Below are 12,660 nucleotides of genomic sequence, written 5' to 3'. Positions count from 1 at the left end.
GCAGGTCAGTTCATGTCTAATTGTCTGTAAGGCATGCTTGTTTACGCCAAACTTAATCGGAGAGTCATGATTGAAGATGTTTGAATCCTTTTCTTTCATAATCCTTTCTTTTTGAATCAAATCTATGACATCACAGGTTATATTCAAAGCTCCTCCATGTTGTGCACCATCAGTTATCTAGAGGATATGATTAATCACGTTAGCCAACTACTTTTTGGTTTTCAGCAGTTCTTTCACTTTCTTCATGTCAATATTGTAACAATCACTATTTCCACACTTAGATGCCAGATATCAGTGACCTTTCTTCTATCCTTTGGTGAAGCCCAGGAGAAGGGGAAGTGGCTAAATCAAGTGGTGTTGGAATGCACGCATCTTTTTAACTCCTTATAATACTAAACATCCAACTTCATTCATTTTTTTTCTTGAGTGGGCTTGTTGGCCATGCCCACTTATCCCATGATTTAAAAAAATTTTCTCTTGTCTTCCTTTACACAGCAACGGGCTATTATCACCACATTGTGGAAGGAGGGTATTTAAAAACAAAATATATTACCTTGGGTAACCTTGATGATGACATTTCCCTAAACAGATATTACAATGTAAGGGAGTGAAGATGTCTCCTCTCTCTTTCCCTGAGATGGCCTCAACCTTCCCAAAACTTTGACCCCAACTTGTTATCCAAAGCATTTCTAAAAGATGTTCCCTCTACTTTTCTCAGACAGCATTGAGGAGAACTTCTCTGCCACAACAAAAGAGCTAATGGTTGTGGGGGCCTCACCTCCCAACACCTCCAGGAGTGAAACCTCTGATTTTTGCTTCATGCTCTGGGGTACAGGATCAGCTATCACCCACCCATACCAGACACCGCCCACAAAACTTTGAGACACAATGAACTCAGGAGCACTGGTGTAGAAATAATGGCCCACTCTATCCTCTAATCTTTCCTCCCCTCTCTGCTTTTGTCTCCTTTACCATCAACTAGAGGTCACACTAAGGATATTCTGCTCAGACTGCATTTTGGTATTTTTTTATTTCTAATATTTTGAGGGCAAGTTCTCATCACAAGATTCAAGTTCTTTTCTTATCTTTATTTTTATTTCCCTTTCTGTGGTTATGCTTTACTCTCATCCACACAAAATATATTTATCTAGACCTATGAGTAGCCAGGAAACAGAATAAATGGATTTTCATTAACACCCCCATCATCTCTGTGGATGCTGTTGGAATCCCCTAAGATTTTAAGCAGGAGAGATTGTTGACGTGCACAGACCTTAAGCAAATTTCTCATGTCGAGGTCATTTATGATATTTCTTTGCTGGGCAAAGAAGAAGACTTCTGCTCTCAGAAACTATTTGTGTAGCAGTGTGATAGAAAGTTACCTTTATGCAATTTGGAGTAGTTTAAAGTGCTTGCAACACCAGGCAGGGCTTAGATGACTACAGCTACTATTGCTCCTTTGGCTTCTGGCATTTCCACTCTTCCTACTGCTGAGATCACAGCTCAGGTTATAATGCACCATCATTTGGTAATTTCTGCCTTTGGACACGTTGCTCCATTGGGAAGTGTAACCAAAGGTAGGTAAAGGAAAAGTTAGTAATAAACCAATGGCCCCACATTGCTCCCACTGAACAGAGCTACAGAGATACTGTGCCATAGAGTTAGAAGGACATTTTAAGGGAAGTGCTGGGATTTTTAAGGCAGCGATAGTCAGTGGGAGTTAGTGCAATAACTCCTCAAGTCTTACTGTCCTGCTGTTTTACCTCGGTCCATAACGTGTTTCTGCTATTGGAAATTTCTCCTGGGTTTTGGTGGATTGGACAAATATTGCTAGTTTCAAATTCTGTCACCACTTTACATGTTTTCTGAAATTCTTCCCTTTACCACACCTGCAGAATTTATTTCTCTTTGTGTTTTTATAACAGTTATGAAAGCACTTGTATAGCATTTATCAAATAGCATTATATTTGTTTTAAAAATTGTAGAGACAAAATGCCTGTGTGGTAAATAGCTGCTTGATTCTGAAACATATGAATTTACTTAATCTGATTATGCATCTATAAAAATGAGGGATTTTCCACCTGATGACCAGCCCATCATATTTTCTTAACACTGTTGATTGCTTAGACTTGGCACCAGTTGACCTGGCATGTCATCATGGTCAACATCAGCACCTTTCACATTCATCAGACAATTGTAAATACAAGACTTGTTCATGATGGTGGATGGTCTTAATTACAATAAAAATATCATAAATCAGGAGGCTATCAGTAGTCATCTGAGATATGTCATTTTTTATAACAGCCTGGGAACTCCTTGATGTCACAAATCTTGTCTTATTTAACCCCTCATTAGCAGATTGTGCTATATGCTGTGGCCCAAGGAAAGTAATTTTTAATCATTTACTAAACAAAAATAGAAATGTTAAGTATAAATATCTTTGCAAGAAATAGAGTTTACTGAGACATGTGCCTGAATAATTTTACAATCTTTTTTAACATATAAATTTATTTATTTTAAAAAAAATTGTGCCTGCAATGTACTAGGCAAAAGAGATGCTTTTCAGAAAGCCCATTTCACATTTTGGAGATTGAAAAAAATACCGAATATATGTATTTGGATGATACTAAGCATAATGTTTTAAAAACGTGGAGTCCATGAAAGGATTTGAAAGCTAAATTAGTTCATTTATGTCAGAATCAATAGAATTTTGAACTTCTTCTTACTAAACAATGTGTACAAGTTGGACCTTGTTAACTGGTTCTGACATCTGGCAAACTCAGCCTACTTGTAATCCATTGTAACCCATACTTATTGAAAAAAATTGAAAATAATAATAATCATAATGAAATTTAGGGTCCCTCTTCTGAACTATATTTAAGATATCCTGTTCCTTTGCCAACATTTTTTCTTCTATCTTTTCTTTGCCATCCTTTCTAATCACAGAGTAAGCCTGGCCAGGCAGCAGATTGTCTAGGCCTGGGGCATTTAAGATTAGATTTAGCCCGCCTACATTATTCTGGGTGAGTAGGGGGTCTATGCATTTCTTCTATCCATCACAAGAGTTTAACTATGGATTGAGAGAGGTTATAACCACTGTCATATTTATAATCTCAGAAAATTCACTTGTTGAGGGCAGAGTGAATTTTGATTGGAAATGTGGCTTTACAAGTAGTTTACAATATCTATCTCAAAGACAGAAATAAACAACAAAACATGGCTATCATTTTATTGATAACATTGGTCATAGACCAAAGGTAAAAGTGTAATTCCTGCTAAGCTCAGTTCATGGGTTGTTATTTACCATCAAGTTTTTACGGTGGTAAATTTACTAAAATAGGAGTTTTCTCTTTGATCCAAGTAACTATCCACAGGGAAATGACCCAAATGGAAATATATATATATATATATATATATATATATATATATATATATATATATATATATATTGACTGATTCCTTCCAATTCTAGAATTCAGGGCTCCTAAAGCTATTATGGCAACTAGGAAGCATCTTAGTAGATATAAAGTTCATAAGACTGTCAAATTGGTTTCCTACATCTGAGAAATCTATATGCATTTTAATATAAAGTTAATATATTAACACATTTCAATTGGTTCTTTCCAGGAAGTTGGGCTAAAATAAGAAAGGAATACATGTTTTTTAATATATCAGGTAGCTCAGAAATTAAACCTTTGATGTCACAGAAAAATGTTATAAAGTTTTATACCAAGAAGAGTATCTGAATATAAAAAATATATAATAATTCAGAATTTATTTCACCAATAGAATCATCATACAGCATATCTCTATCTTGGTTTACATATAATGTATAAAGCAAGGTTTGATTGTTTTTAAGGTAGCTAAAAAAAGCATGCTCATAGAGAAACTCTAAAATTTTGTCTGCAACTATATTGGACTCTTAGATATTAGACATATGGTCATGAAGTTTTAAACCCTGTCCTTTTTTTCTAACAGATATACTAAAAAATACATATAAAGGTGTGCCCTTTAGAGTAGCCAACATGGTAATTAATACACGTTTTTCAAAGCTGTTTCCATTGATCAAAGCTTTTGTGTAAACTTTTGAAATTGCTACCTGAGATTATGAGTAATATAAGATTGCCAGTGTCCTGGTTTATTTATCTAAGTTGGCATTAAATAATGTTTGGCTGTTTGTTTGTTTTTTTAAAAAAAAACATTTGCTAAAAGAATAGATTTTAAATATTCTCAACACACACACACACACGATGATTATATATATATATATATATAAAAGCTATGAAAATCTAAATGCCAAAATAAGGATTTTGATATCATCTCATACAGTTTGGGAATTGGAGGGGTTTCAACTCTAATGAGTATATAAATGTTTCTTATCATAGTCTCCTCACTTTCTAAAATGCCTAAAATATTTCTTAATTAAAAAAACAATAAAAATAAAATCACTCCACTCTAAAAAGAGAAACTATTGGTTTGATGATATATAAAATAATATACTATGAATCCTGAAAGACTTCCAAAAGCATTTTGAGCAAACGTGTTATTGTAAGAATTTCCCTTCTGATTTAACAATTTCTGTCATTAAATTGGGATAGATTTTCAGTTTTATTTGCTAAAATATCACTGATTTTTTTATAGTCAAATCACATGGGTTTGTTTTCTTGTGTGGGAATTTTTCATGAATGAATATCAGTGTCACATTAATTTTTTTTCTGTTATTTCAGACATATACACGATAAAACATGATATACCTAAGTCTCAGTTTCTCTATCTGCACACTTCAGCCTGCTTTCTTCTCTCCCATGATCAATCAGGCATCAGTTCTCTTTATCACTTATGACAAATGATATTAATATACATGATGTAGTCCCATGATATCTAATTGTAACTCTACTTTCCCTTCCACTTGAGAAAGGGAATTTTAATACTTTATTAATAGAAGTAAATCACATGCAAAACACCTCACAATGGGTAGACCCATGTGAGTTCATGGCTGTGAACAGCTGAAACAGGAACTAGTAGCCCAGCTTATATAAATGTTTCTCAGAAGAATTATACATCAGTGGTGTCTATTCTGTGGCAACATACAGAGGTAGAGAACTTAATTAAAGGCTTAATTTGTTAACAGGTTCACTTGTGAATCTGCGCAGTGTCACTGATCTGAGGCTTGGCTCTCCTCTGTGTCCTACAGGTATCTACTTTAAATCTTTTCTAGCTAATTTTAGGAGCTAATGGTGGAGAGACTTACCCATTTGAGAGTAGTCTATAGACTTCTTCAAAATCTTCATTCCTGTAGACTGTCTTACTTTCCCTTTCAATACGTTGGAGAGGGGAGTGGTTCCTGATCCTTTCTTGTACCTCCTGCTCTTATAGAGTCCCCTGGAATATACAACCTCACTTGGACATAAATTGTACCTACTATGCTTATACCTGGCTTATACCTCAGACAATTCTTTCATGTCTACCTTCTAAAAGTATTTCAAAGCAATCACTTTCTTTCAGGCTTACTGCTTCTGCCTTAATTCAGGACACTCTTATTTTATTTAGAATATTACCTCTTTGAGGTCATCTTTGAAATCTTAGCACTTGGCACAATGCCTGGCTTACAATAGGCTCATCAGTGCTTGTGGGCTGAAGGCATGATTCAGTCCTGCACTGCCGGTCCAGCCCGTGCAGGCCCTGGAGGTGTTCCTTAGGTTTCTCCATTCTTGTCAGCTCCTATAAGCACTGGACTCTTTGCAAGTCTTTCATGGCTTTGTGCACTGCAGGAAGACCTTTATGCTGTTCAAATGCTAAGAGCACATGGGCCAAATAAAGGCAGCTTGTTTACACACTGCTTTAAACTATTCTCAACTTGAAAGTCTATAATTGAAACATTCAGTTTGAGGTTTACCACAGTCACCATTATTCCTCATTGTTTTACGTAGTGGGCCCTATCCACATGTTTTTGTTATCTGCTGGCTATAGTGGGCAATGTGGAGTCCCATCTATGTTACTAGCTACTTGTTACATCCATGGCTCAGATGAATGACATTTATTCTTTAGAAGAAGAAGAGGAAGAGGAGGAGAAGGTGAAGGAGAAGGAGAAGGAGAAGAAGAAGAAGAAGAAGAAGAAGAAGAAGAAGAAGAAGAAGAAGAAGAAGAAGAAGAAGAAGAAGAAGAAGGAGAAGAAGAAGAAGAAGAAGAAGAAGAAGGAGAAGAAGAAGAAGAAGAAGAAGAAGAAGAAGAAGAAGAAGAAGAAGAAGAAGAAGAAGAAGAAGAAGAAGAAGGAGGAGGAGGAGGAGAAGGAGGAGAAAAGTTCACATTTCAATGTGAAATATTCAGATGTTCTAAAAATATAGAAAATGGATACCTATGAACTCATACTTGCCAGATTTATTTTTGATTTATTAAGACTTATTTTCCAGAAATAAAATGCTATAAATATCACAAAGTTCTACTCTTCCATCTATTTGCTTTCCAGAGGAAACAGCTATCAAAGTTAGCATGTACCCTTTCTTTTCATTTTTTAGTACTTTTATTACATGTATTTATTTGTCTTTATAATAAAATATAGTCATTTCCTAAAGTCCTACCACATACTACCCACATTTTTTTCCTAGTTTTTTAGCTGATGTTATGTTTTGAGACATCATTATTTTGATACTTGAGAACTTAGTTCACTGATTTTCAAACTCACATAGTGAAAGACTGAATATACAAATAATCACTGCACCATATATATAAATGGAAATCTGACCCACAACCTCTACATCAATCAACCCAAGACAATAAATAACTCTGTCAAACAACTTCCATCTTCTGTATTTTTTGTCCCTGCTTCCAACTTAGAACCAAGCAGAGAAAGCTAAATATACTCCCCTAACCAATTACTTACATGCATTTCTTATGGCCAGTGCTCCTTCAGTACCCCCATGCCAATAGCTTCCAATTGTGGTACACCCGAAGCCTTCTCTTTTTAGCTCTTCATTTAGGTTTCTCACTCCCCTGCCTGCCTTTGAGTCTCTGCCAAATGTACGTGAGGGTGGTTGACTCTCTTACTATTGGGGGCAGGGGAGGAACAAACTTTCCTCTATCCTTAAGGTTCCTCTGGCTGGCTCAATAATTGAATAGACATGAGACAGATTAGCAAAAGAAAATAACCAAAGTTAAACATTTACGTGTATGGGAATCCCACATATAGGGGATCAGAGACCCCACATGCAGGAAAGGTTCAGAGATAGACAGGGGCATTAAGGTAGATAAGACATTCTGAGCTAGGGATGAGGTAATGCACCTTGGAGCATCAGCAGGCAATTGCATGTTCAGTAATTATTAGTTTGCCCTGCTATATAGATAGGTGAAAAGTCATTTCTGTTGATAACTCTTATTGTGGTCCAGACTCCTAATTTAAATTCTTCTAGGTAAAGTGGGGACCACAAGTTACTCTTGAGTCTACAAGTTCTCAGTTGCCTTTAGCTCAAGATAATCCACATACCATTGGGCACTATCTTGGGGTGGCTTGTTCTGAACCCCCACTCTATGCTTGTTCTCATTTTCGTGGTCTTCATTTATTTCCACAGTAGTACCCAAAGCCTATGTCTAGTCTCACAAGATGAACATTTAAGTTTTTTCAAGTTATACTGTGACAATGCTGCAAGCGCCTCTGTGTAACACGTGTAAGAGTTCACTTAGAATGTTTATCTCAAACTACAATTAGATATTAGAATAGTTATAACTGCAACTTTACTAGTTATTCCTTAAATGTCATCCAAGCTCTGACAAATGTACTTTTTACAAGTAAAAGTTTTTATTTTCCAAATCTTTATCAACAATTAGTCTTATCAGACTTTATATTTTTTGGAAGTGGCCAGGGTTATTGCAGGGTAGGACTGTAACAAGGAAAGAAATATCTGCATCTTCATGTAATAAAAAACAATGCATTCCTTGTTCATGAAAATTATAATATTGGTCTGCATATAGATCAACATGGAGGAGGGATTGATATCTTAATGATATTGAATCTTCCAATTTAGGAATATTGGTATATCTCTTCATTTGTTAGTTTTTTTTAAGTTTGTGATACAGATTTCTGTGAAGATCTTGCATATTTTTGTTAGATTTATCCCTTGATATTAGATGTTCTAAGAGGTTTTTGTAAAAGCTATCTTAATTTTTTTACTAATTGTTAGTATATAGAAATATTATTAATTTTGTATAAAAACATTGTATCCAGCTCTCTAAAGTCAGTTATTAATTGTAATTCTTTTTTCCCTATCTTTATAACTTTTATTCTTTGATTCATTTTTAAAATTATTATTAGCTTTTGGCACTAGACCTCCAGTATAATTTTGAACTGAACACAAGTTGTGATGTCAGACACCTTTATCAATTCCTGGTCTCAGTGGGGTGGTGGAGAAATCTTTTCAGTAATTCGCTATTAACTTTGATATTTAGTACAGGTTTTTTGTGGGTACTTTATCAGATGAAAAAAAAATTCTCCTATTCATTTTATATTTACATGCTAATCAGGAGTTCAAGCATCTTTCCACATTTTAATTGAACATTTGTGCTCCCACTTCAGTAATTTGCTTTTCATTTCCTTTGCCCATTTTTCTCTTGCAACATTTGCTTCTTATTACATATTGCAGTTTTAATATATAATATAGTTAGTAAAATCCACCAAAAATATTTAGTGTTATCATTCAATGTGGGTAATAAAATGTTGAATATGATTTATAGACAGCTTATATTTCCTTTATGCCCCAAAGAGTTCTAAAGACTTTTTTTTTACATTATTAGTCTTTTGCATTTCTATCAACTTGCATACATAATATAGCAGATTTTATAATTGGTTTTTAAAAGGCACAGTTTGTCAGCAATGTAAATTAATATAAATTAAAACTGTACATATTTTATCTTAGTGGGAATTGCATGGGATGTAATTAATAAATTATTTGAACTTTTTCCTTATCTGTTTCCTGTTACATTTCTGAATTTCTTTATTGACATTCTTCTAGGAAGTCAGCCCATTTTTTTTGTGACTACACTTAATTACAATGTTGAGAACATTTTTATGAATCTAATGTTGATAATCTATTGTCCTTAGATTCTAAAACTAATTCATGTTTCTTGGCATTTTATTAATTTGATTATAAGCATAGTTTAAATACATGGATCATAACATCTCAATAATTCTATCTAAATGTGGAGAAGGACTGAATTAAAAATATCCTTAGAAGTTAATGAACAGATAAGACTCTGTCATTAATAACTTAATAATTTTTATTTAAAGCCATAGCACCAACGCATTTGACAATATGCATGGACTTAAGTTAGATTTTGTTGGCCACCTACGTGGTTGAAACTCCAAACCAGGAAGTGAAAATGGGGTTTAAAGATGACTACAAAAAGAAGCTAGAACCAAGCAATAGAAAATAGTAAATTCAAGCAGTGAGCAGTGAAAGATTCAAAGTCTATGAGCTTATTTTAGATAAAAACTGGTAGATAAGGGCCGGCCCAGTGGCTCAGTTGGTTAAGAGCTCGCTCAAGAGTTTGAGCTCTGAGCAACAGCGGTTTGATTCCCAGCCTGAGCTGAGCAGCTGCTGAGCTGCCAACAGGTGGCAGAATAGCGCAGCTAAAAAAACCCCAAAAACTGGTATATAATACAACAGCTGAGCACTAGGACTTTGGGCACACATTTGGGCAGTAGAGATAAAAAAATTCACATGGAGAAAATTTGGTCATGTTGGGGCCTCTTTGGAAAGTCTCGTATTCTGACCCTGCAATCAGGCTACACTGTATTTAAAAAAAATATCTTATTTTGACTGTACTCCTCCTCCTTTTCCCTTATGCTACCAAGTAATTTATTATGTGACAGTTCCGATGTGGCCCTTCCATAACAAATTGCATTAAAAGCACGCATATTCCCTGAAAACAAGAACTATGATAGAAATGTTCTCAAAAGTTGCTGAGATGCCTCTTTTGTTATGCCATAATAAAATAATCACCCTGTCAAGAACTTTGATGGATTTGGGAGTTTTACCCTGCTTGCAAACTGAAAGGTTAGGCTGCTACAGTTTCACGGTTTCTGGCAGAAGATACTAGACTCCCAAGTCAAACGCAAAGCACTTTGTTCTCCAGGGCTCAGCAGGCAGTGTGAACTGTACACTTGCATCATTTTCTTTTGTTCTCTAAGTCCCATGAGAACAATGTGAAGTGGCTAGGTGGAAGCTGTACACGTGGTACATTGACATCACAGCTAAGAAACCCCGAGCTAAGCAACAACGACCAAACAAACAAAAACCAGTGATCTAAAAGGACCACAAGCCAATCTGTTCAATCTTCTGGTGGGAGGCGTTATCTTTACTCTATTGGATGGCAACCCAATCTGCTCTCTGAACCAGGAGACACTTTCTATCTTCTGAAGCTGTTAGCTACAGAAACATCTTTGTACAAGAAGTCCTAAACAAAAGTCACCATTGCCTCTGCTGACAAGTTGTGCAGAAACATGAGAGATCTATGAAGAGTATACCCGTGGCAAGGGCAGCATTCCATTATTTATGGATAAACAGTAAACCAGCACATTTCAGCCTTTGCGTTGTTTCCATATTGTTTTATTCATGGCTTTGCTACTCCTCCAGTGATTATCCTGTCTGGATTCCCTAGGCATCATTCCATAGATCTGGGACATCAGCTAACATAAGAATTTAGGAAGCTACTCTGCCAACCTTCTTACTTCTACCTACCAGTCTACTACAAACTCTGAGGACTTACAGCCAGATGGGTCATCTTATCTAGGCTTTGAGTATAGCTGTACATTGACTACAGATAATATGCCCTCTACCCATCATGTTTCCATGGAGTTTCCATACAATGTCACCATCTCCTAGTACACCTGCTTCCACAACAAATGTCCATCCTTGGTGTTCGTCATAGGCCCTAGAACAAACATTGCCCCTGCAACTCAGCCAGTAATGAAGGGAATATGAAGGTGTCCTAGGAATGGTACAAAGATATATTAACTAGTGTTTGGAAGTATATCAATGTAGGAGATATTATTTACCTCTTTTCTTGATGAATAGATGTCAAGATCACAAACTGGAGAAGTGTAACCCTACACAAACTCCTTACACTCCTACCTTTTGTACTGGACCCTTCAACTGAATCCAGCTCACCTGTATCAGCAGAGATGACTGAGAAAAATTCAACTCTTCATCACTTCTACTTTGAAATAAGGTCATATTCTCCAATTTTGCTTCTTTTTAATCCGTGCTTGTTACTGAATCCAGAGAATTATTTCTAAGTTGCAACCTAGAAACTCAAATCATGTTACTCGCTAGCTTACAGTCTTTTATTCTGTAGACTCGTATGCCACTATTATCCCACCTGCTTCCTTTGCACCCAAACAACTTAAATTCTGAAGGGCAAGATATTTCAAGCTCTCATGTTTTGCACATGTTCTCCCCTTTGTCTGGACTAGCCTGGATTTGTGCCCTACACCCCACCCTCTCTTCCCACTAACTCATTCTTCAAGTTTAGTGTAGAACAGAACATCATAAAAATGCAAGCTCCCAAAGAGATGAGTGTGATTAATGTAAGTGTTATTCCCTGCTGTCTAGCAAATTATAGGTAGTAAGTATATATTATTAAATGAATGATATGCTTGTGTTTATCAGTTTTCATACATTCAAATGAAGAGCTGTCATATTTCAGAAATATATTTCAAACCACTTGTTAAATTTAATATAGATACCTCTTTGCAAACTGCAATGTGAAATTTCAATAGGAAATTGGTTGTTAAGTTACAAGTCATACTCCAGTGTGTCTAACTAGAGAGGTATATAATTCTTTACTTTTGTGTAGCCTGAAGAGTTAATTTAGATTCAAGGCTACAGATCTTTCTGTTGATAGATGCCACGAGAGTGTCAGAACACTTCAACTGAACTCTATCAAACTGAGTGGCAGAATACCTTCTAATTGTTGATCATCCTTAAGGTGTTTTATTATAATTGTTCACAGCTTGTGTTGTTTTATTGATTAAACTGCTGTGAAGTCTTGGTGAATGTACAGCATACACCATGTGATATAAGCCTTTTAAGGTTATTGTTATGCTTGTAGTCAGATGGCTGCAGTTGTGATGGCTGTGATTGAAAAAACAAATGAAATGTTTTTAGAAAACAGTAATCACATTAGTCTTGACATTTCACCACTTCCCCCTGGGTAACAAATAGATTCTTTCCATTTCTAAAAGGAAACTTCTAATTAAATATTTTTTCCTATTTTTTTTTAAGGAAAGAATTCTGATTCTATATGTAAGATCCAAGAATATAAAGTTGTACCTTTTTCCTCATATTTGAGTTCCTACTATGCTTGACACCTTATTTATTTATTTATTTATTTATTTATTTATTTATTTTTATTATTTTTTTAATTTATTTTTTTATTGTTAGTTTCAGGTATACAGAACAATGCAATAGTTACCCTTTTCACCCTCACAAAGTAACAACCCCTCTTCCCCCATCTATTGCCCTCCCACCCCTGATATCATGCTTATCTATTACAATTCCATTGAATCCGTTCCCGCTCTCTACTCCATGTCCTGAGACTATATGTATATATAATTATAGTTGACATACTATATTATTCAACATCAGCTTCAGAAATACAATGCGGTGGTCA

This window comes from Hipposideros armiger, unplaced genomic scaffold, assembly GCF_001890085.2.
Source record: "Hipposideros armiger isolate ML-2016 unplaced genomic scaffold, ASM189008v1 scaffold_166, whole genome shotgun sequence".
NCBI classification, from domain to species: domain Eukaryota; kingdom Metazoa; phylum Chordata; class Mammalia; order Chiroptera; family Hipposideridae; genus Hipposideros; species Hipposideros armiger.
Note: the sequence above shows the minus strand (reverse complement) of the source record.